Source organism: Arachis hypogaea, chromosome 16 (assembly GCF_003086295.3).
Source record: "Arachis hypogaea cultivar Tifrunner chromosome 16, arahy.Tifrunner.gnm2.J5K5, whole genome shotgun sequence".
NCBI lineage: Eukaryota > Viridiplantae > Streptophyta > Magnoliopsida > Fabales > Fabaceae > Arachis > Arachis hypogaea.
This window is the reverse complement of record NC_092051.1, coordinates 42,591,788-42,617,480: the sequence shown is the minus strand read 5'-3', so window position 1 is coordinate 42,617,480 and position 25,693 is coordinate 42,591,788. Positions and strand designations below refer to the sequence as shown.

The 25,693-nt window shown below is 38.8% G+C and overlaps 1 non-coding gene across 1 annotated transcript; it reads left to right on the top strand.

The window, feature by feature from the left end:
* The first annotated feature begins 8,474 nt into the window (after window positions 1-8,474).
* On the top strand, window positions 8,475-8,582 carry LOC112761701 (small nucleolar RNA R71). The gene has a single exon (XR_003182083.1). It is a non-coding gene; the product is annotated as a small nucleolar RNA R71 (small nucleolar RNA).
* The last annotated feature ends 17,111 nt before the right edge of the window (window positions 8,583-25,693 follow it).

Here is a 25,693-nt window from a genome sequence, read left to right as displayed (position 1 = left end):
GTCCTTAATTGCTAATTTTGATTCACCTTTGATTCCACTAGATGCCTTGATATGTTTGTTAGTGATTCTAGGTTGGAAAGGCTAGGAATGGATCAAAGGAATGAAGAGAAAAGCATGTAAAGTGGAGAAATCAGGAAAAATCAAGGATTGGGAGAAATTCACTCTACGTGCACGCACAGCAGACGCGCACGTGTGAAACGAGGAGGTCGCATGGCGACGTGTACGCGTACGTGTAGATAGCAATTTGTCAAGCGACGCGTACGCATGACCCACGCGTACGCGTTGGTGCTCGCACGTGACTCACTTAAAGGCAATCCGCTGGGGGCGATTTCTGGGCTCCCAGGCGCAAATCCAACTCATCTCTGATACTATTTAACCCTAGGACTGAAGGGGAATCAGAACTTTTGAACACATTAGTTTACTTTAGTTTTAGTTTCTAGAATTAGGATTAGGTTAGATCTAGATTAGAATTTCTTAGATCTAGCTTAATTTCATGCTTTGATTTACTTTTCCTTTGCAATTTCTTCTTCTTCTACCTTTCCTCTCTCTAGTTTAGCATTTAATTCTTGTAATTCTTTACTTTTATGTTGATGCATTTTTGTTCTTCTATTTTCCTTTTAATGCAATTCATGTTTTGATTTCCTTTATTGTTGATTTACTTTATTCTTGTTAATTCCTTGCAATTGAGTAGTGTAGATGCCTTCCAAGTGTATGATAAAATACTTGGTTGGATTGTAGAATAGATTTTTCTCCTCTTGGCTTTGGTAGAGTAATTAGTGACTCTTGAGTTATCAAACTCCTTTGTTGATTGATAATTAGAAGTTGCTAATTAACTTGAATACCACTAAAGCTAGTCTTTCATCATGATTAGGCTAGGACTTGTAGAATCAAGTTAATTCCTCCACTTGACTTTCCAATATGGTTAGAGGTTAACTAAGTGGGAGCAATGGACAATTGTGGTCACAATTGAGGAGGATAACTAGGATAGGACTTCCAATTCTCATACCTTGCCAAGAGCTTCGTTAGTTGTTTGTTTATTTCCTTTGCCATTTATATTTCTTGACTATTATCCCAAAAACCCCAAAACATACCTCATAGCTAATAACAAGAACCCTTTATTACAATTCCTAAGGAGAACGACCCGAGGTTTAAATACTTTGGTTTATAATTTTAGGGGTTTATACTTGTGACAAACAATCTTTCGTATGAAAGGATTATTTGTTGGTTTAGAAACTATACTTGCAACGAGATTTCATTTGTGAAATTCTAAACCGTCAAAAATTCACTCATCAAAAGTATGAGGTTGGCGTTCAACTTACCTTTGATGCAAGGAGATCCACATTCTTACGCTAGAAAAGTCAACTTTGATCAAAGACTGGATCAACTGCTCTCAGACATCTGTGTGGAAGGATCACAGTGAAAAAGAGATTCCCAAGGCAAGCCCATTCAACTAAGAAGGCTTGACCTAAAGCCCAGAGCTAGAGGATGGTTAGAATTCATCCAACGCTCTATCATCCCCACTAGCAACCGGTCATAAGTGACTATTGAAAGAGCCATCATGATCCATTTCATCATGATTGGAAGTGAGGTGGAGGTACATAAGGTGATTCCTTAAGAACTGTACAAGATTGCTGAAAAGCCATCCACCAAAGCAAGGTTGGCATTCCCTCACCTCATATGTCATCTATGCAATTCAGCTGGAATTGTCATAGAGGGAGATATCTCCATTGAGGAGGACAAGCCCATCACTAAGAAGAGGATGGAGCAAACTAGAGAGCATGCACAAGAGCCTATTGGTGCACGAAATTGTGATCTCTGGTAATGGCTCCAAAAACTTGGTGCTCTAATCTCAATTCATAATTTGTCACAACTTCGATACAACTAACCAGCAAGTGCACTGGGTCGTCCAAGTAATAAACCTTACGTGAGTAAGAGTCGATCCCACGGAGATTGTTGGTATGAAGCAAGCTATGGTCACCTTGTAAATCTCAGTCAGGCGGATATAAAATAATTATGGAGTTTTCGAAATTAAATAATAAAATAAAGATAGAAACACTTATGTAATTCATTGGTGAGAATTTCAGATAAGCGTGTAGAGATGCTTTCGTTCCTCTGAATCTCTGCTTTCCCGCTGTCTTCATCCAATCAGTTTTACTCCTTTCCATGGCTGGCTTTATGTAAAGACATCACCGTTGTCAATGGCTACTTTTAATCCTCTCGGGAAAATGGTCCAAATGCTCTGTCACAGCACGGCTAATCGTTTGGAGGCATCACCCTTGTCGATGCCTGCGTCCTATTCCTCTCTGTGAAAATGGTCCGATGCGCTGTCACTGCATGGCTAATCATCTGGAGGTTCTCGATCATACTGAAATAGGATTTACTATCTTTTTGCGTCTGTCACTATGCCCAGCACTCGTGAGTTTGAAGCTCGTCACAGTCATTCAATCCCTGAATCCTACTTGGAATACCACAGACAAGGTTTAGATTTTCCGGATTTTCATGAATGCCGCCATCAATCTAGCTTATACCACGAAGATCCCAATATCTCGGACTCGGTCCCCTGTATTAGTAATCTAAGTGATACTCATTCAATCTGAGGTAGAATGGAAGTGGTTGTCAGGCACGCGTTCGTAGGGAATGATGATGATTGTCACATTCATCACATTCATGTTGAAGTGTGAATGAATATCTTAGAAGCGGAATAAGTTGAATTGAATAGAAAAACAGTAGTACTTTGCATTAATCTTTGAGGAACAGCAGAGTTCCACACCTTAATCTATGGAGTGCAAAAACTCTACCGTATGAAAATACATAAGTGATAGGTCCAGGCATGGCCGTGTGGCCATCCCCCATGATCTAAGAACTAGGCGTCCCAAGATGATCAAAGGATCAAAATATAATCCAAAGATGATCCGAAGATGTCTAATACAATAGTAAAAAGTCCTATTTATAATAAACTAGCTACTAGGGTTTACAGAAGTAAGTAATTGATGCATAAATCCACTTCAGGGGCCCACTTGGTGTGTGCTTGGGCTGAGCTTGAGTGTTTCACGTGTAGAGGTCCTTCTTGGAGTTGAACGCCAGCTTTTGTGCCAGTTTGGGCGTTGAACTCCACTTTGCAACTTGTTTCTGGCGCTGAACGCCAGAATTGGGCAGAGAGCTGGCGTTGAACGCCAGTTTGCATCATCTAAACTCGAGAAAAGTATGGACTATTATATATTTCTGGAAAGCCCTGGATGTTTACTTTCCAACGCAATTAGAAGCGTGCCATTTTGAGTTCTGTAGCTCCAGAAAATCCATTTTGAGTGCAGGGAGGTCAGAATCCAACAGCATCAGCAGTCCTTCTTCAACCTCTGAATCTGATTTTTGCTCAAGTCCCTCAATTTCAGCCAGAAAATACCTGAAATCACAGAAAAACACACAAACTCATAGTAAAGTCCAGAAATGTGAATTTAACATAAAAACTAATGAAAACATCCTTAAAAGTAACTAGATTCTACTAAAAATATACTAAAAACAATGCCAAAAAGCGTATAAATTATCCGCTCATCACAACACCAAACTTAAATTGTTGCTTGTCCCCAAGCAACTAAAAATCAAATAGGATAAAAAGAAGAGAATATACTGTAAATTCCAAACTATCAATGAAACATAGCTCCAATTAGATGAGCGGGACTTGTAGCTTTTTGCCTCTTGAATAGTTTTGGCATCTCACTTTATCCATTGAAGTTCAGAATGATTGGCTTCTATAGGAACTCAGAGTTCAGATAGTGTTATTGATTCTCCTAGTTCAGTATGATGATTCTTGAACACAGCTTCTTTATGAGTCTTGGCTGTGGCCCTAAGCACTTTGTTTTCCAGTATTACCACCGGATACATAAATGCCACAGACACATAATTGGGTGAACCTTTTCAGATTGTGACTCAGCTTTGCTAGAGTCCCCAATTAGAGGTGTCCAGGGTTCTTAAGCACACTCTTTTTTTGCTTTGGACCTTGACTTTAACCGCTCAGTCTCAAGTTTTCACTTGACACCTTCACGCCACAAGCACATGGTTAGGGACAGCTTGATTTAGCCGCTTAGGCCAGGATTTTATTCCTTTAGGCCCTCCTATCCACTGATTCTCAAAGCCTTGGGATTCTTTTTATTGCCCTTGCCTTTTGGTTTTAAGGGTTATTGGCTTTTTTCTCTTGCCTCTTGGTTTTAAGAGCTTTTGGCTTTTTCTGCTTGCTTTTTCTTTTTCTTTCTATTTTTTTTTTGCCTATACTTTTTTTTTTCTGCAAGCTTTGTTCCTTGCTGCTTTTTCTTGCTTCAAGAATCATTTTTATGATTTTTCAGATTATCAAATAACATGTCTCCTAGTCATCATTCTTTCAAGAGCCAACATATTTAACATTCTTAAACAACAACTTCAAAAGACATATGCACTGTTCAAGCATTCATTCAGAAAACAAGAAGCATTGTCACCACATCAATATAATTAAGCTAAGTTCAAGGATAAATTCAAAACTCATGTACTTCTTGTTCTTTTGAATTAAAACATTTTTCATTTAAGAGAGGTGATGGATTCATAGGACATTCATAACTTTAAGACATAGTTACTAACTACTAATGATCATGTAATGAAGACACAAACATAGATAAGCACATAGAAAACGAAAAACAGAAGAAATAAGAACAAGGAATGAATCCACCTTAGTGATGGTGGCGTTTCCTTCTTGAGGAACCAATGATGTCCTTGAGCTCTTCTATGTCTCTTCCTTGTCTTTGTTGCTCCTCCCTCATTGCTTTTTGATCTTCTCTAATTTCATGAAGGATGATGGAGTGCTCTTGATGTTCCACCCTTAATTGTCCCATGTTGGAACTTAATTCTCCTAGGGAGGTGTTGATTTGCTCCCAATAGTTTTGTGGAGGAAAATGCATTTGAGGCATCTCCGGGGTCTCATGGTGATGAGCTTCATACGCCTCTTGAGCTCCATGAATGGGCTCTCTTGTTTGCTCCATCTTTTTCTTAGTGATGGGCTTCTCTTCCTCAATGTGAATGTCTCCTTCTATGAAAGCTCCAGCTGAGTAACATAGATAGCAAATAAGATGAGGGAAAGCTAGCCTTGCCCCAGGGGAGGGCTTTTCGGCTATTTTGTAGAGTTCAAGGGAGATGACTTCATGAACTTCTACTTCCACTCCAATCATGATGCTATGGATCATGATGGCCTGATCCACAGTAACTTCGGATCAGTTGCTAGTGGGGATGATGGAGCGTTGGATGAACTCCAACCATCCTCTAGCCACAGGCTTGAGGTCCAGTCTTCTTAGTTGAACCGGCTTGCCTTTGGAGTCAATCTTCCATTGAGCTCCTTCGACACATATGTCCATAAGGATTTGGTCCAACCTTTGATTAAAGTTGACCCTTCTAGTGTAGGGGCGTTCATCTCCTTGCATCATGGGCAAGTTAAACGCCAGCCTCACATTTTCCGGACTAAAATCTAAGTAATTCCCCCGAACTATTGTAATATAATTCTTTGGATTCGAGTTCTTACTTTGATCATGGTTCTTAGTGATCCATGCATTGGCATAGAACTCTTGAACCATTAAGATGCCGACTTGTTGGATGGGGTTTGTTAGAACTTTCCAACCTCTTCTTTGGATTTCATGTCGGATCTCCGGATACTCATTTCTCTTGAGCTTGAAAGGGACCTTGGGGATCACCTTCTTCTTGGCCACAACATCATAGAAGTGGTCTTGATGGGCTTTGGAGATGAACCTTTCCATCTCCCATGACTCGGAGGTGGAAGCTTTTGTCTTCCCTTTCCCTTTTCTAGAGGATTCTCCGGTCTTAGGTGCCATCAATGGTAATGGAAATACAAAAAGCTTATGCTTTTACCACACCAAACTTAGAATATTGCTCGCCCTCGAGCAAGAAAAGAAAGAATTAGATGAAGAAGAAGAAGAAAATATGGAGAAGAGGGGGGAGGTGTGTTTCGGCCAAGAGGGGAAAGAGAGGGTTGTGTTGTGTGAAAATAAAGAAGAATGGAAGGCTTTATATAGGGAAGAGAGGGGGGGTTAAGGTTCGGCCATATGGGTGGGTTTGGGTGGGAAATTGATTTTGAATTTTGAAGGTAGGTGGAGTTTATTGGGTAGGTTTATGGGGAAGAGTGGGTGGATATGAGTGGTGAAGGGTTAATAGGGAAGAGGGATGGAGGTGATAGGTGAAGGGTTTTGGAGAAGGGTGTTTATTGGGAATAGAGGATGATTGAGAAGAGAGAAGAGAGTGAGTGAAGGTAGGTGGGGATTCTGTGGGGTCCACAGATCCTGAGGTGTTCAAGGATTTACAACCTTGCACCAAATTAGGCATGTAAAATGCCCTTGCACACAACTCTGGGCGTTCAGCGCCAGGTTGGTGCCCATTTTGGGTGTTCAACGCCCATTTGTTGCCCATTTCTGGCGTTAAACGCCAGAACCATGCTTGTTTTGGGCGTTCAGCGCCAGCTCTTCTCCAGGGTGCAATTCTGGCGTTCAGCGCCCAGATGCTGCCTATTTTGGGCGTTCAGCGCCCAGATACTGCCCATTTTGGGCGTTTTGTGCCAGAACCATACTCTGTTCTGGCGTTGAACGCCAGACAGGTGCTTCCTCCAGGGTGTGATTTTTCTTCCGCTGTTTTTGATTCTGTTTCTAAATTTTTCATTTATTTTGTGACTCCACATGATCATGAACCTAAGAAAACATGAAAAACAAAAACAAAATTAGATAAATAAACATTGGGTTGCCTCCCAACAAGCGCTTCTTTAATGTCAATAGCTTGACAGTGGGCTCTCATGGAGCCTCACAGATGTACAGAGCTTTGTTGAGACCTCCCAACACCAAACTTAGAGTTTGGTTGTGGCCTCCCAACACTAAACTTAGAGTTTGACTGTGGGGGCTTTTGTTGACTCTGCTTTGAGAGAAGCTTTTTCTGCTTCCTCTCCATGGATGCAGAGAAAGATCCTTGAGTTGTAAACACAAGGTTGTCCTTATTTAATTGAAGGATCAATTCTCCTCTGTCCACATCAATCACAGCTCTTGCTGTAGATAGGAAAGGCCTCCCTAGGATGATGGATACATCCTCTTCCTTTCCAGTGTCTAGGACTATGAAATTAGCAGGGATGTAAAGGCCTTCAACCTTTACTAACACGTCCTCTACTTGTCCATAAGCCTATTTTCTTGAATTGTCTGCCATCTCTAATGAGATTTTAGCAGCTTGCACCCCATAAATTCCCAGTTTCTCTATTACAGAGAGGGGCATGAGGTTTATCCCTGAACCAAGGTCACACAGAGCCTTTTCAAAGAGCATGGTGCCTATGGTACAAGGTATTATGAACTTTTTAGGATCCTGTTTCTTCTGAGGCAATGTCAGTTGATCCAGATCACTTAGTTCATTGGTGAACAAGGGAGGTTCATCTTCCCAAGTCTCAATACCAAATAATTTGGCATTCAGCTTCATGATTGTACCAAGGAACTTGGCAGCTTGCTCTTCAGTGACATCCTCATTCTCTTTAGAAGAGGAATACTCATCAGAGCTCATGAAGGGCATAAAGAGGTTCAATGGAATCTCTATGGTCTCTAGATGAGCCTCAGATTCCTTTGGTTCCTCAGAGGAAAACTCCTTATTGATCACTGGACGTCCTCGGAGGTCTTCCTCACTGGGATTCACGTCCTCCTCTCCCTCTTTGGGTTCGGCCATTTTGGTAATATCAATGGCCTTGCACTCTCTCTTTGGATTTTCTTCTGTATTGCTTGGGAGAGTACTGGGAGGGATTTCAGTGATCTTCTTACTCAGCTGGCCCACTTGTGCCTCCAAATTTCTAATGGAGGACCTTGTTTCATTCATGAAACTCACAGTGGCCTTAGATAGATCAGAGACTAAGTTTGCTAAGCTAGATAGATTCTGCTCAGAATTCTCTGTCTGTTGCTGAGTGGATGATGGAAAAGGTTTACTATTGTTAAACCTATTTCTTCCACCATTATTAAAGCCTTGTTGAGGCTTTTGATCCTTCCATGAGAAATTTGGATGATTTCTCCATGATGAGTTATAGGTGTTTCCATAAGGTTCACCTAAGTAATCACCTCTGCTATTGCAGGGTTATCAGGATCATAAGCTTCTTCTTCAGAAGATGCCTCTTGAGTACTGTTGGATGCAGCTTGCATTCCATTCAGACTCTGAGAAATCATATTGACTTGCTGAGTCAATATTTTGTTCTGAGCCAATATGGCATTCAGAGTATCAATTTCAAGAACTCCCTTCTTCATAGGCGTCCCATTACTCATAGGATTCCTCTTAGAAGTGTACATGAACTGGTTATTAGAAACCATGTCAATGAGTTCTTGAGCTTCTACAGGCGTTTTCTTTAGGTGAATGGATCCACCTGCAGAAGTATCCAATGACATCTTTGATAGCTCAGATAAACCATCATAGAATATATCCAGGATGGTCCATTCTGAAAGCATGTCAGAAGGACACTTTTTGGTCAGCTGCTTGTATCTTTCCCAAGCTTCATAGAGGGATTCACCTTCTTTCTGTCTGAAGGTTTGAACATCCACTCTAAGCTTGCTCAGCTTTTGAGGAGGAAAGAACTTGGCTAAGAAAGCCGTGACCAGCTTATTCCAAGAGTTCAGGCTATCTTTAGGTTGAGAGTCCAACCACACTCTAGCTCTGTCTCTTACAGCAAAAGGGAAAAGCATGAGCCTATAGACTTCAGGATCTACTCCATTAGTCTTAACAGTATCACAGATCTGCAAGAATTCAGTTAAGAACTGAAAAGGATCTTTAGATGGAAGTCCATGAAACTTGCAGTTCTGTTGCATCAGAGAAACTAGCTGAGGTTTCAGCTCAAAATTGTTTGCTCCAATGGTAGGGATGGAGATGCTTCTTCCATGTAAATTGGAATTTGGTGCAGTAAAGTCACCATGCATTCTCCTTGCATTATTGTTGTTGGGTTCGGCTGCCATCTCCTTTACTTGTTCGAAATTTTCAATAAGGTTGTCTCTGGATTGTTGTAATTTAGCTTTTCTTAGTTTTCTCTTCAGAGTCCTTTCAGGTTCTGGATCAGCTTCAACAAGAATGCGTTTTTCTTTGTTCCTGCTCATAAGAAAGAGAAGAGAACAAGAAAAGAAGAGGAATCCTCTATGTCACAGTAAAGAGGTTCCTTATTGTTAGTAGAAGAAGAAAATGAATAGGGGTGAAGAAAAATGAAGAATCCAAACACAAAGGTAAGGATAGGAGCAATGATGTGAGATGAAGAGAAGTTAGTAGATGAATAAATAAATGGAATAAGATGAGGGAGGGGGATTTTCGAAAATTATTTTTGAAAAATGGTTAGTGATTTTCGAAAATAATTTTTGAAAAAGATTAGTAATTTTTGAAAATTAAAATCCAAAATTAAAAAGAAGTTTTGAAAAAGAGAGGGAGATATTTTCGAAAATTAGAGAGAGAGAGTTAGTTAGGTAGTTTTGAAAAAGGTAAGAAACAAACAAAAAGTTAGTTAGTTAGTTGAAACAAATTTTGAAAATCAATTTTGAAAAGATAAGAAGATAAGAAGTTAGAAAAGATATTTTGAAATCAAATTTTTGAAAAAGGTAAGATAAGAGGATATTTTTTTTGAAAAGATATGATTGAAATTAGTTTTGAAAAAGATTTGATTTTTTTTTTAAATCACAATTAATGACTTGATTCACAAGAAATCACAAGATATGATTCTAGAACTTAAGTTTGAATCTTTCTTAACAAGTAAGTAGCAAACTTGAAATTTTTGAATCAAAACATTAATTGGTGATGTTATTTTCGAAAATTATGTCATAAAGATAAGAAAAACATTTTTGAAAAACATTTTTATAATTTTCGAAAATAACTAAGAAAAATGAAAAATATTTGATTTTTGAAAAAGATTTTTGAAAAAGATGAGATTTTTAAATTGAAAATTTGATTTGACTCATAAAAAAAACTAGATTTTTTTAAAAATTTTTGAAAAAGTCAAATCTAATTTTCGAAATTTTAAGAGAGAAAAAGGGAAAGATTTTTTTTTTGATTTTTGAATTTTTAATGATGAGAGAGAGAAACATGAAAATGATGCAATGCATGATAATTTTAGATCAAAACATGTGATGCATGCAAGAATGCTATGAATGTCAAGATGAACACCAAGAACACTATGAAGATCATGATGAACATCAAGAACATATTTTTGAAAATTTTTAATGCAAAGAAGACATGCAAGACACCAAACTTAGAAATCTTTAATGCTTAGGCACTAAGAATTCAAGAATGCATATGAAAAACAAGAAAAGATGCAAAACAAGAAAACATCAAGATCAAACAAGAAGACTTACCAAGAACAACTTGAAGATCATGAAGAACACTATGAATGCATGAATTTTTTTTTCGAAAAATGCAAGATGAATATGCAATTGACACCAAACTTTCAACTTGACTCAAGACTCAAACAAGAAACATGAAATATTTTTGAATTTTTAATGATTTTATGAATTTTTTGTATTTTCTTTTAATTTTTTTTCGAAAATCATTTTGAAAAAGAAAAATAAGGATTCCAAAATTTTTAATATGAATTCCAGGAATCTTATGCTCTTTAGTCTAAAGCTCCAATCTGAGGGTTAGGCATGGCTTAATAGCCAGCCAAGCTTTAGTAAAAATATGAGTGTAATTCATTCAATTTTAAGCCAAAACCTCTGCCCAAAAGAATTCAGACATGGTTTTATAGCCAGCATGCTTCAACATGCTTCATGAAACTCTAGAATTCATTCTTAAAAATTCTGAAGAAAAATATATTTTTGAAAACATTTTTATTTTAAAATTTTTTTTTCGAAAACAGATGAGAAATTTTTGAAAGGTTTTTGAAAAATTTTTGAAAATAAAACAAAAAAAAAATTACCTAATCTGAGCAACAAGATGAACCGTCAGTTGTCCAAACTCGAACAATCCCCGGCAACGGCGCCAAAAACTTGGTGCACGAAATTGTGATCTCTGGTAATGGCTCCAAAAACTTGGTGCTCTAATCTCATTTCATAATTTGTCACAACTACGATACAACTAACCAACAAGTGCACTGGGTCGTCCAAGTAATAAACCTTACGTGAGTAAGGGTCGATCCCACGGAGATTGTTGGTATGAAGCAAGCTATGGTCACCTTGTAAATCTCAGTCAGGCGGATATAAAATAATTATGGAGTTTTCAAAATTAAATAATAAAATAAGGATAGAAACACTTATGTAATTTATTGGTGAGAATTTCAGATAAGCGTGTAGAGATGCTTTCGTTCCTCTAAATCTCTGCTTTTCCACTGTCTTCATCCAATCAATTTTACTCCTTTCCATGGCTGGCTTTATGTAAGGACATCACCGTTGTCAATGGCTACTTTTAATCCTCTCGGGAAAATGGTCCAAATGCTCTGTCATAGCACGGCTAATCGTCTGGAGGCATCACCCTTGTCGATGGCTGCATCCTATTCCTCTCTGTGAAAATGGTCCGATGTGCTGTCACTGCATGGCTAATCATCTAGAGGTTCTCGATCATACTGGAATAGGATTTACTATCCTTTTGCATCTGTCACTACGCCCAGCACTCGCGAGTTTGAAGCTCGTCACAGTCATTCAATCCCTGAATCCTACTTGGAATACCACAGACAAGGTTTAGACTTTCCGGATTCTCATGAATGTCGCCATCAATCTAGCATATACCACGAAGATCCCAATATCTCGGACTCGGTCTCCTGTATTAGTAATCTAAGAGATACTCATTCAATCTGAGGTAGAACGGAAGTGGTTGTCAGGCACGCATTCATAGGGAATGATGATGATTGTCACGTTCATCACATTCATGTTGAAGTGCGAATGAATATCTTAGAAGCGGAATAAGTTGAATTGAATAGAAAAATAGTAGTACTTTGCATTAATCTTTGAGGAACAGCAGAGCTCCACACCTTAATCTATGGAGTGCAGAAACTCTACCGTATGAAAATACATAAGTGATAGGTCCAGGCATGGCCGTGTGGCCATCCCCCAAGATCTAAGAACTAGGCATCCCAAGATGATCAAAGGATCAAAAGATAATCCAAAGATGATCCGAAGATGTCTAATACAATAGTAAAAAGTCCTATTTATAATAAACTAGCTACTAGAGTTTATAGAAGTAAGTAATTGATGCATAAATCCACTTCCGGGGCCCACTTGGTGTGTGCTTGGGCTGAGCTTGAGTGTTGCACGTGTAGAGGTCCTTCTTGGAGTTGAACGCCAGCTTTTGTGCCAGTTTGGGCATTGAACTCCACTTTGCAACTTGTTTCTGGCGCTGAACGCCAGAATTGGGCAGAGAGCTGGCGTTGAATGCCAGTTTGCATCATCTAAACTCGGGCAAAGTATGGACTATTATATTGCTGGAAAGCCCTAGATGTTTACTTTCCAACGCAATTGGAAGCGTGCCATTTTGAGTTTTGTAGCTCCAGAAAATCCATTTTGAGTGCAGGGAGGTCAGAATCCAACAGCATCAGCAGTCCTTCTTCAACCTCTGAATCTGATTTTTGCTCAAGTCCCTCAATTTCAGCCAGAAAATACCTGAAATCACAGAAAAACACACAAACTCATAGTAAAGTCCAGAAATGTTAATTTAACATAAAAACTAATGAAAACATCCCTAAAAGTAACTAGATTCTACTAAAAACATACTAAAAATAATGCCAAAAAGCGTATAAGATGTATTTTTCTTCTCAAAGCTATTGGGATCAATGGCATACTTCCATGGGAGAATTGAGCTCTAACATGAATCAGTTGAGGATGGAGCATCAAGAGCATTCCACCATCCTCAATGAAATTAGAGAAGATCAAAGGGCTATGAGGGAAGAACAACAAAGACAAATGAGTGACATTGAAGAGATCAAGCACTATATTGGATCCTCAAGAAGGAGCACTAGCCGCCACCATTAAAGGTGGATTCGTTCTCTTAATCTCCTTTTCTTATGTTAATTTTCTGTTTTCTGTTATGTTGTATTGTCTGTTCTCTTGTTCTTATTGCATGATCATTTCCATTTATGTCTTAAAGTTATAAAATGTTCCATATATCTCTCACCTTGCTTAAAAGAAAATTTTATTTGAAAAGAATTGAGAGGTACATGAATTTCAAGTTTATAATAAGAATAGTTCAATTATCTTGATGTGGTGGCATTGCTTTTGTTTTCTGAATGTATGAATGAACAGTGTAGATTTGAAGTTGAAATTAAGAATGTTGGCTCTTGAAAGAATGATGAAAAAGGAAAAGTATTATTGGTAATCTGAAAAATCCAAAAATTGATTCTTGAAGCAAGAAAAAGCGGCAAAAAAAAAGGAAAAGAAAAAGCATGTTGCAAAAGAAAAAATAATATATGCATGCAAAAAAAAATAAAATGGCATAAAAAAATATAAAAAGCAAAAAAAGCCAATAGCTCTTTAAACCAAAAGGCAAGAGCAAAAAACCAATAACCCTTTAAACCAAAAGGCAAGGGTAAAAGGATCCAAAGATCCTAAGAGTGTGCTTAAGAACTCTGGACACCTCTATCTGGGGATTCTAGCAAAGCTGAATCACAATCCTAAGGGGTTCACCCAGTTAAAGTGTCTGTGGCATTTATGTATCCGGTGGTAATACTGGAAAACAAAGTGCTTAGGGTCACGGCCAAGACTCTAAAAGGTGTGTTCAAGAATAAAAAAGAACTGAATTAGGAGAGTCAATAATATCATCTGGATTCTAAGTTCCTAAAGAGACCAACATTTCTGAGTTTCAATAGATAGTGAGATGCCAAAACTATTCAGAAGCAAAAAGTTACTAAGTCCCGCTCATCTAATTGAAACTGAGTTTCATTGGAAACTCTGAGATTTATTGTATCTTACTCTTCTTTTTATCCTACTGTGTTTTTAGTTTCTTGGGGACAAGCAACAGTTTAAGTTTGGTGTTGTGATGAGCGGATATTTTATACACTTTTTGGCATCATTTTTATATAGTTTTTAGCATGTTTTGTTTAAGTTTTATTAAGTTTTTATAGGTTTTAGTGTAAAATTTACATTTTTGGATTCTACTTTGAGTTTGTATTTTTATGCAATTTCAGGTATTTTCTGGCTGAAATTGAGGAGCTGGAGCAAAAGTTTAATTCAGAGACAGAAAAAGAACTGCAGATGCTGTCCGGATCTGACCTCCTTGCACTCAAAAGAGCTTTTCTGGAGCTACAAAATTCCAAATAGAGCGTTCTTAATAGCTATGGAAAGCTGAATTCTAGAGATTTCCAGAAATGTATAATAGTCTATACTTTGCTTCGGAATTAAAGGCCCAAAACTGGCGTCCAACGCCAGCCTCCTTCCCTAGTGCAGGTGTCCAGCGTCCACAAGGAGGAGACCAGCGTCCAAACGCCCAAAGAGGACCCCCTAGCCACCGATCAATGCCCTAGAGGCCTCCTAGCATGTGGATCTCATTAAAGCTCAGCCTAAACACTCACTAAGTGGGCCTCAGAAGTGGATTTTAGCACTAAAAGACTGTTTTACCCTTTCTTATGTAATCCTTAGTCATTAGCTTAGTATTTAAAGAACTTTTACATGATCTTCAAGAGTAGATCATCCATATTTCGTTTTTCACATTGTATTTTCTATCAGTATGAGTTTCTAAACCTCCTAGGTTGAGGGGAGGAGCCCTGCTGAGTTTTATAGATTAATAAAAGTACTACTGTTCTTTCTCAATTCGTGTTTGATTCTCTATTCTAAGATGTATCTTCGTTCTTCATCAACATGAATGCGTTGAACTGGCATAAGGTTATCACATTCTACATGGATTTGGAGTGAGTCTTTCATCGGACAATGATGAACCACCAGCTTGATTATAGATCTCTTAGACGGCTAATCCATGACTTCGTTGGGGACTTCTCGAGACACCAGTTCAGCCGAAGTACAGGGAGATTAGAGTCTCTGTGGTAAAGGCTAGAACCCAAAGGCACATCATCCTCCGATCCGGAAGATTTGACCTTGTCTGTGGTGTTTTGAGTAGGATCACCAAGGAGAATGAACTGCAGGAGCTTCACTTTCAATCAGACTAGATCCGCACTAATCCTGGGGTTCAGATCTGGAGGAGTATTGGCGGCTACTCAAACCAGCGTCAATCAAATACAGCCTGCCATAGAAGAAATCATTCACAATTGAAGAAAACAGTAAGACCAGAGTGGTGCACGAAATTACAATCACACTTTGTAACTCCGCACAACTAACCAGCAAGTGCACTGGGTCGTCCAAGTAATACCTTACGTGAGTAAGGGTCGATCCCACGGAGATTGTCGGCTTGAAGCAAGCTATGGTTATCTTGTAACTCTTAGTCAGGATATAAGTAATTCTCAGATTTAATTGTAAAAAGTAAAAGAACATGAAATAAATACTTGTTATGCAGTAATGAAGAATAGGTTGAGGCTTTGGAGATGCTTTGTCTTCTGAACCTCTGCTTTCCTACTATCTTCTTCTTCATGCACGCAAGACTCCTTCTATGGCAAGTTTTATGTTGGGCATCACCGTTGTCAATGGCTACATCCCGTCCTCTCAGTGAAAATGTTCCAAATGCGCTGTCACCGCACGGCTAATCATCTGTCGGTTCTCGATCCTGTCGGAATATGATCCATTGATCGTTTTGCATCTGTTACTACGCCCAACACTCGCGAATTTGAAGCTCGTCACAGTCATCCCTTCCCAGATCCTACTCAGAATACCACAGACAAGGTTTAGATGTTCTGGATCTCAGGAATGACCGCCAATGATTCTAGCTTATACCACGAAGACTCTGATTTGAATCATGAGGCTAAGAGATATGCATTCAATCTAAGGTAGAACGGAGGTGGCTGTCAGGCACGCGTTCATAGGTGAGAATGATGATGAGTGTCACGGATCATCACATTCATCAAGTTGAAGTGCGAATGAATATCTTAGAATGGAAGCAAGCGTGATAGAATGGAAAACAGTAGTAATTGCATTAATTCATGAAGAACAGCAGAGCTCCTCACCTCCAACAATGGGGTTTAGAGACTCATGCCATAGGGAATACAATAAGAAACGTGTAAAGTGTCATGAGGTACAATATGAATCACTGAAAGTAGTATTTATAGTAAACTAGTGACCTAGGGTTACAGAAAATGAGTAAGCTAGGGTGTTTATTGTAAAATTCCACTTCCGGGGCCCACTTGGTGTGTGCTTGGGCTGAGCATTGAAGCTTTCATATGTAGAGACATTTCTTGGAGTTAAACGCCAGCTTTTATGCCATTTTGGGCGTATAACTCCAGCTTTTGTGCCAGTTCTGGAGTTAAACGCCAGAATTCTTAAGCTGACTTGGAACGCCTATTTGGGCCATCAAATCTCAGGCAAAGTATAAACTATTATATATTGATGGAAAGCCAGGATGTCTACTTTCCATCGCAATTGAGAGCGCGCCAATTGGGCTTCTGTAGCTCCAAAAAATCCACTTCGAGTGCAGAGAGGTCAGAATCCAACAGCATCTGCAATCCTTTTTCAGCCTCTGAATCAGATTTTTGCTCAGGTCCCTCAATTTCAGCCAGAAAATACCTGAAATCACAGAAAAACACACAAACTCATAGTAAAGCCCAGAAAAGTGATTTTTATTTAAAAACTAATAAAAACATAATAAAAACTAACTAAAATGTACTAAAAACATACTAAAAACAATGCCAAAAAGCGTATAAATTATCCGCTCATCACAACACCAAACTTAAATTGTTGCTTGTCCCCAAGCAACTAAAAATCAAATAGGATAAAAAGAAGAGAATATACAATGAATTCCCAAAATATCTATGAAGATCAGTATTAATTAGATGAGCGGGGCTTTTAGCTTTTTGCCTCTGAACAGTTTTGGCATCTCACTTTATCCTTTGAAGTTCAGAATGATTGGCTTCTATAGGAACTCAGAATCCAGATAGTGTTATTAATTCTCCTAGTTAAGTATGTTAATTCTTGAACACAGCTACTTTATGAGTCTTGGCCGTGACCCTAAGTACTTTGTTTTCCAGTATTACCACCGGATACATAAATGCCACAGACACATAACTGGGTGAACCTTTTCAGATTGTGACTCAGCTTTGCTAGAGTCCCCAATTAGAGGTGTCCAGAGCTCTTAAGCACACTCTTTTTGCTTTGGACCCCGACTTTAACCGCTCAGTCTCAAGTTTTCACTTGACACCTTCACGCCACAAGCACATGGTTAGGGACAGCTTGGTTTAGCCTGCTTAGGCCAGGATTTTATTCCTGTGGGCCCTCCTATCCACTGATGCTCAAAGCTTTGGATCCTTTTTATCACCCTTGCCTTTTGTTTTAAAGGGGTATTGGCTTTTTCTGCTTGCTTTTTTCTTTTCTTTTTTTTTTTGCAAGCATTCTATTCACTGCTTTTTCTTGCTTCAAGAATCAATTTTATGATTTTTCAGATTATCAAATAATATTTCTCCTTTTTCTTTCATTCTTTCAAGAGCCAACAATTTTAACATTCATAAACAATCAAATTCAAAAATATGCACTGTTCAAGCATTCATTCAGAAAGACAATAGTATTGCCACCACATCAAAATAATTAAACTGTTTTAAAATTCAAAATTTATGTATTTCTTTTTCTTTTTCAATTAAGAACATTTTCCTTTTAAGAAAGGTGATGGATTCATAGGACATTCATAGCTTTAAGACATAAACTTTAATTTTATTGATTATGGAATAAAAATAAGACTCAAAAATAAATATAAAGGCAGACCCATAATAATAGAAGACAGAAAATTAAAAGCAGAAAAATAAATGACTCTTAAAATAGACTCTTAATAATAAAGGTTATCACAGAGTTAGGACTCAACAACCTTGATTTTGAGAAGTGGATGCTCCCTCTTTTTGTGGGGTGCTTGGTCCTTCAAGGGAGAGCTTCTGGCGCTTCAGCTCCTGTAGCTCACGCCCCTGCTTCTCCTGTTCCTTCAGCAGCTTGCAGAGCATGCAGTTTTGATTCTGCTGTTCTTCCTTAAGTTGTTCCATAGCTTCCTGCAGCTTGGTAACAGATGCTTCTAAGTGGGTCCAGTAGTCAATTTCAGGAATTTCTGGGAGGAACTCCTGCGCCCACTTTTTGATGGAGTTGTCTTGCACTTGTCCTTCCATTGACTTCTTGGTGATTGTGTGTTCAATTGGGATGAATTCATCTACTCCCATTCTCACCCCAGCATCTTTACATAGCAGAGAAATTAAGCTTGGGTAGGCCAGTTTGGCTTCAGTGGAGTTCTTGTTTGTAATTGTGTAAATCTCACAAGAAATTAGATGATGAATCTCCACTTCTTTTCCAAGCATAATACAATGAATCATCACTGCTCTTTTGACAGTGACCTCAGAGCGGTTGCTAGTAGGCAATATAGAATTCCCAATGAAGTCCAACCAGCCTCTTGCAACTGGTTTGAGATCTCCTCTCTTAAGTTGGTTTGGGACACCTTTGGAATTGGTTATCCACTTAGTTCCAGGGAGGCATATGTCCTCCAGAACTTGATCCAACCCCTTATCTACTCTCACCATTCTCCTATTAAAGGATTCAGGATCATCTTGTAGTTGAGGTAGTTTGAAGACTTCTCTTATTTTGTCCAGATGGAAGTAAATAATTCTTCCTTTGACCATGGTTCTGTAGGTATGAAAGGCAGTTCCAGTCATTCTCTGCTTATCTGTCAGCCACAGATTTCAGTAGAATTCCTGAACCATGTTTCTTCCAACCTTTGTCTCAGGATTGACTAGAATTTCCCATCCTCTATTTCGAATTTGCTCTTGGATCTCCGGATATTCATCTTCTTTCAGATTGAATTTAACTTCCGGGATCACTGACCTCATACCCATTATTTTGTAGTAATGGTCTGCATGTTCTTTGGTTAGGAACCTCTCTTGATTCCAAAGACTCTTTGGAGTATTCTCTTTCTTGCCTCTTGATTTGGTTTGTTTTCCCTTAGGTGCCATGATCTTGATGAGTCTTAGCTCAGTGATCACGGAAAAGCATACCAAACTTAGAGGCTTGCTTGCCCTCAAGCAAAAGAAAGGAAAGGGAAGAGAGAAGAGAAAAGGTAAATTCGAATGGTGTAGAGGAGGGGATGGCCGAAACTATTTTTATAGGAGGAGGGGATGACTTTTGAAAAATTTGAGAGAGATATGAAAAGATATGGAAAGAATTTGAGAAGATATTTGAGTTTTTGAAGAAGATTTGGAAAGGATTTGAAAGAAATTTGAAAAATAATTTAGAAAATTATTGAATGATGAAAATTGAGGGTGAATGATGAAACTTTGAAACATGTTTATGCAGAAAATTATGAGTCAAAACATGAAAATTTGAAAAAATTTGAAGTTGGAAACAAAATCTCCTCCTCCTGCCTTTCTGGCGTTAAACGCCCAGAATGGTATCCATTCTGGCGTTTAACGCCCAGTTGTTGGCCATTATGGGCGTTTAACGCCCAGCCAGGTACCCTGGCTGGCGTTAAACGCCCAGAATGGTACCCATTCTGGCGTTTAATGCCCAAAATGGTACCTTTACTGGCGTTAAACGCCCAGAATGATACCCATTCTGGCGTTTAACGCCCAAAATGCCCATTACTGGCGTTTTCTTGCCAGCAAGCTCCTTTTCTCTGCTTTTTGCACTGAATCCTTCTGTAACTCTGTGAATTCCTTCATTTTTGATGATTAACCTTTAATGAAATGTATATCAAGCCTCTACAAATATTAATTTAAAATAAATAACTTGCTAATGACTGGGTTGCCTCCCAGCAAGTGCTTCTTTATTGTCTTTAGCTGGACCTTTACTGAGCTTCATTCAAGCCTCAGTTTTGAGCATTCTTGCTCAAAATTGCCTTCAAGATAATGTTTGATTCTCTGTCCATTGACAATGAACTTTTTGTCAGAATCACTATCTTGAAGCTCAACATATCCATATGGTGACACTCCTGTAATCACATATGGTCCTCTCCACCGGAATTTTAATTTCCCAGGGAATAATCTGAGCCTAGAGTTGAATAGTAAAACTTTTTGTCCTGGCTCAAAGACTCTGGATGACAATTTCTTGTCATGCCACTTTTTTGCTTTTTCCTTATAAATTTTTGCATTTTCAAAAGCATTGAGTCTGAACTCTTCCAGCTCATTTAGCTGGAGTAATCTTTTCTCACCAGCTAACTTAGCATCCATGTTTAGGAATCTGGTTGCCCAGTAGGCTTTATGTTCCAGTTCCACAGGCAGATGACAAGCCTTGCCATACACAAGCTGGTATGGAGAGGTTCCTATAGAGGTCTTGAATGATGTTCTGTATGCCCACAGAGCATCATCCAAGCTCTTTGCCCAATCCTTTCTACGGGCAATTACAGTCCATTCCAGGATTCTCTTTAGTTTTCTATTAGAGACTTCAGCCTGCCCATTTGTCTGTGGATGATACGGAGTTGCTACTTTGTGGCTAATTCCATATCAAACCATAGCAGAGTAAAGCTGTTTATTGCAGAAATGGGTTTCTCCATCACTGATTAGTACTCTGGGAACACCAAATCTGCTGAAAATATGTTTCTGGAGGAACTTCAGCACAGTCTTGGTATCATTAATGGGTGTGGCAATTGCTTCCACTCATTTAGATACGTAGTCTACTGCCACCAGAATGTAAGTGTTTGAGTATGATGGTGGGAAAGGACCCATGAAGTCAATACCCCATACATCAAACAACTTAATCTCTAAGATCCCTTGTTGAGGCATGGCATAATCATGAGGCAAGTTACCAGCTCTTTGGCAACTGTCACAGTTACGCACAAACTCTCGGGCATCTTTATAGAGAGTAGGCCAATAGAAGCCACATTGGAGGACTTTAGTGGCTGTTCGCTCACTTCCGAAATGTCCTCCATACTGTGATCCATGGCAATGCCACAGGATCTTCTGTGCCTCCTCTCTAGGGACGCATCTGCAGATCATTCCGTCAGCGAATCTCTTAAAGAGATATGGTTCATCCCATAAGTAGTACTTTGCATCAGAAATTAGTTTTTTCTTTTGCATCCTGCTGTACTCCTGGGGTATGAACCTCACAGCTTTATAATTTGCAATGTCTGCAAACCATGGTGCCTCCTGAATGGCAAAGAGTTGCTCATCCGAAAAGGTCTCAGAGATCTCAGTGGAAGGGAGGGACGCCCCAGCCACTGGTTCTAACCGGGACAGGTGATCAGCTACCTGGTTCTCTGTCCCTTTTCTGTCTCTTATTTCTATATCAAACTCTTACAGAAGTAACACCCATCTTATGAGCCTGGGTTTTAAATCCTGCTTTGTGAGTAGATATTTAAGTGTAGCATAGTCAGTGTACACAATCACTTTTGATCCTACTAAATAGGATCTAAACTTGTCAATGGCATAAACCACTGCAAGCAGCTTTTTTTCTGTGGTTTTGTAATTCTTCTGTGCGTCATTTAGAACACGACTGGCATAGTAAATGATGTGCAGAAGCTTGTTATGCCTTTGTCCCAACACTGCACCAATGGCATGGTCACTGGCATCACATATTAATTTGAATGGTAATGTCCAGTCAGGTGCAGAAATGACTGGTGCTGTGACCAGCTTAGCTTTCAGGGTTTCAAATGCCTGTAGACACTCTGTGTCAAACACAAATGGCGTGTCAGTAGCTAGCAGGTTGCTCAGAGGTTTTGCAATTTTTGAAAAATCCTTTATGAACCTCCTATAGAATCCTGCATGCCCCAGAAAGCTTCTGATTGCCTTTACATTGGCAGGTGGCGATAATTTTTCAATTACCTCTACCTTGGCTTGATCTACCTCTATTCCCTTGCTTGAAATTTTGTGCCCAAGGATAATGCCTTCAGTCACCATAAAGTGGCATTTTTCCCAGTTTAAGACCAGGTTAGTTTCTTGGCACCTTTTCAGGACAAGTGCTAGATGATCAAGACAGGAGCTGAATGAGTCTCCAAATACTGAGAAGTCATCCATGAAGACTTCCAGGAACTTCTCTACCATATCAGAGAAAATAGAGATCATGCACCTCTGAAAGGTTACAGGTGCATTGTAGAGACCAAAAGGCATTCTTCTGTAAGCAAATACTCCAGATGGACATGTGAATGCTGTTTTCTCTTGGTCTTGAGGATCCACTGCAATTTGGTTGTAGCCTGAATAGCCATCCAAAAAGCAGTAGTATTCATGACCTGCTAGTCTTTCTAGCATTTGGTCTATGAATGGTAAAGAAAAATGATCATTTCTGGTGGCTGTATTGAGCCTTCTGTAATCAATACACATACGCCACCCTGTAACTGTTCTTGTGGGAACCAGTTCATTCTTTTCATTATGAACCACTGTCATGCCTCCCTTCTTGGGGATAACTTGGACAGAGCTTACCCAGGGGCTATCAGAAATAGGATAAATAATCCCAGCCTCTAGTAACTTAGTGACCTCTTTCTGCACCACTTCCTTCATGGCTGGATTTAGCCGCCTCTGTGGTTGAACCACTGGCTTAGCATCATCCTCCAATAGGATCTTGTGCATACATCTTCCTGGGCTAATGCCCTTAAGATCACTTATGGACCACCCAAGAGCTGTCTTGTGTGTCTTTAGCACTTGAATTAGTGCTTTCTCTTCCTGTGGATTTAAAGCAGAGCTTATAATCACTGGAAAAGTATCATCTTCTCCCAGAAATGCATATTTCAGGGATGATAGTAATGGTTTGAGCTCGGGTTTAAGATGTTTCTCCTCTTCCTGAGGGATTTTTAGAGGTTCTTTTATCTCCTCCGGTTCCTCCAGACCAGGCTGAACATCTTTAAAGATGTCCTCTAGCTCTGATTCAAGACTCTCAGTCATATTGATCTCTACCACCAAAGTGTCAATAATAGCAGTGCTCATGCAGTCATTTGATGTGTCTGGATGCTGCATAGCTTTGACAGCATTTAACTTGAACTCATCCTCATTGACTCTCAGGGTCACTTCCCCTTTTTGTACATCAATAAGAGTTCGTCTAGTTGCTAGGAAAGGTCTTCCTAGAATGAGAGTTGCACTCTTGTGCTCCTCCATTTCCAGCACTACAAAATCAGTGGGAAAGGCAAATGGCCCAACCTTGGCAATCATGTCCTCAATGATGCCTGATGGATATTTAATGGAGCCATCAGCAAGTTGAAGACATATCCGGGTTGGTTTGACTTTTTCAGTCAAACCAAGCTTTCTAATAGTAGATGCAGGTATTAGGTTAATACTTGCTCCAAGGTCACATAGGGATGTCTTGGTACAAGCACCCTCTAATGTGTATGGTATCATAAAGCTTCCTGGATCTTGAAGCTTCTCTGGTAAGCTTTTCAGAATGACTGCACTGCATTCTTCAGTGAGAAACACTTTTTCAGTTTCTCTCCAATCCTTCTTATGACTTAAGATTTCTTTCATGAACTTAGCATAAGAGGGTATTTGCTCAAGTGCCTCTGCAAACGGAATATTTATTTCAAGAGTCCTGAGATAGTCTACAAAGCGGGCAAATTGTTTATCCTGTTTCGCTTGGCGGAGTTTCTGAGGATAAGGCATCTTGGCTTTATATTCTTCAACCTTAGTTGCTGCAGGTTTATTTCCTACAGAGGTGATTGGAGAAGCCTTCTTAGAGGGGTTATCATCAGCACTTGCAGGTGTTTGATCTCTCATTGGCGTTTGAACGCCAGGAGTGGGTGCAGAATGGGCATTTAACACCAGCTTCCCACCCTTTTCTGGCGTTTGAACGCCAGAGTTATTCCTCTCTGGACTCTTGATGTCCTCAGAGGGATCTTGGGTAGTGGTTTGGTCATCCTCTATCATTTGTTTCTTTCTTGACTTTTTGTTATTTTGAGCTGAGTTTTTCAATGTCTTCCCGCTCCTTAGTTGGACAGCTTGGCATTCTTCTGTTATCTGTTTAGATAGTTGCTGTCTTGTCTGATTCAATTGTGCTTCTATATTCTTGTTAGCATTTTTAGTGTCTTGGAGCATCTCTTTGAATTCTGCTAATTGTTTTGTCATAAGGAGTAATTGCTGATTAAGTTCAACAATCCGTTCTTGAGGATTGGGATCAGTAGTTACTGCCATAGCCTCTTCTTTTATGGAGGACTCACTGTTTGAGTACAGATGTTGATTTCTAGCAATTGTATCTATGAGCTCTTGAGCTTCTTCAATTGTTTTTCTCATGTGTATAGATCCACCAGTTGAGTGGTCTAGGGACATCTGAGCATTTTCTGTAAGCCCATAGTAGAAGATGTCTAACTGTACCCACTCTGAAAATATTTCAGAGGGGCATTTTCTCAGCATCCCTCTGTACCTCTCCCAGGCATTATAAAGGGATTCATGATCCTCTTGTTTAAAGCCTTGGATGTCCAGCCTTAGTTGTGTCATCCTTTTTGGAGGGTAAAATTGATTCAAGAATTTGTCTGTTAATTGTCTCCATGTTTTTATGCTTGCTATGGGTTGGTTATTTAACCACCTCTTAGCTTGATCTTTTACAGCAAATGGAAACAATAATAATCTGTAGACATCCTGATCCACTTCTTTATCACGTACTGTGTCAGCAATTTGTAAGAACTGTGCCAGAAACTCAATAGGTTCTTCCTGTGGAAGACCGGAATACTAGCAATTTTGCTGTACCATGATAATGAGCTGAGGATTTAGCTCAAAGCTGCTTGCTTTGATGGGAGGTATACAAATGCTACTCCCATATGCAGCTGTAATGGGGTTAGCATATGACCCCAGAGTCCTTCTGGACTGTTCACTTCCACTTATGTCCATGATGGAGAAAATGGAATTGATATGAATTATATTTTTTTTTTTTGTTTAAAAGTAACCGAAAATAATAAGTAAAATAAATGGAAAATAAAATAAAATAAAAGCAAATTGAAAACTAAATTAATTAATTAATTAAAAAAAGATTTTAAAATTAGCAATTAAAAAGATATGATTGAAAAGATATGATTGAAAAAATTAAAAAGATTTGATTTTTGAAAAAGATTTGAAAAGATCAATTTTTGAAATTAGAATATTGACTTGACTAAAAAAAAGATATGATTTTAAAAATCTTTGACTAAATTAATGCAAAATTCGAAATTTATGAGTAAAATAAGGAAAGGATATTTTTTTTATTTTTGAATTTTAATGCGGAAAGAGAAAAACAACAAAATGACACTAAACTTAGAAATTTTAGATCAAAACACAGAAAATAAACAAGAAAACTTTGAATGTCAAGATGAACACCAAGAACACTTTGAAGATCAAGATGAACATCAAGAACAAATTTTTGAAAAATTTTTAAGTAAATAAAAGCACAAAACACACCAAACTTAAAATTTTTAGAGCATCAAACAAAAATTTTTGAAAAATTAAAGGAAAACACAAAGAAGATACCAAACTTAGAATTTTTAAAAATCAAGGAAGAACTAAGGACATGCAATTTCGAAAATTAAAAGAAAATAAAATCATGCAATTGACACCAAACTTAAAATATAAAACTAAACTCAAATAAAAGACTCTAAACCAACAAAAACAAAATATTCCTAATCTAAGCAACAAGAATAACCGTCAGTTGTCCAAACTCGAACAATCTCCGGCAACGACGCCAAAAACTTGGTGCACGAAATTACAATCACACTTTTGTAACTCCACACAACTAACCAGCAAGTGCACTGGGTCGTCCAAGTA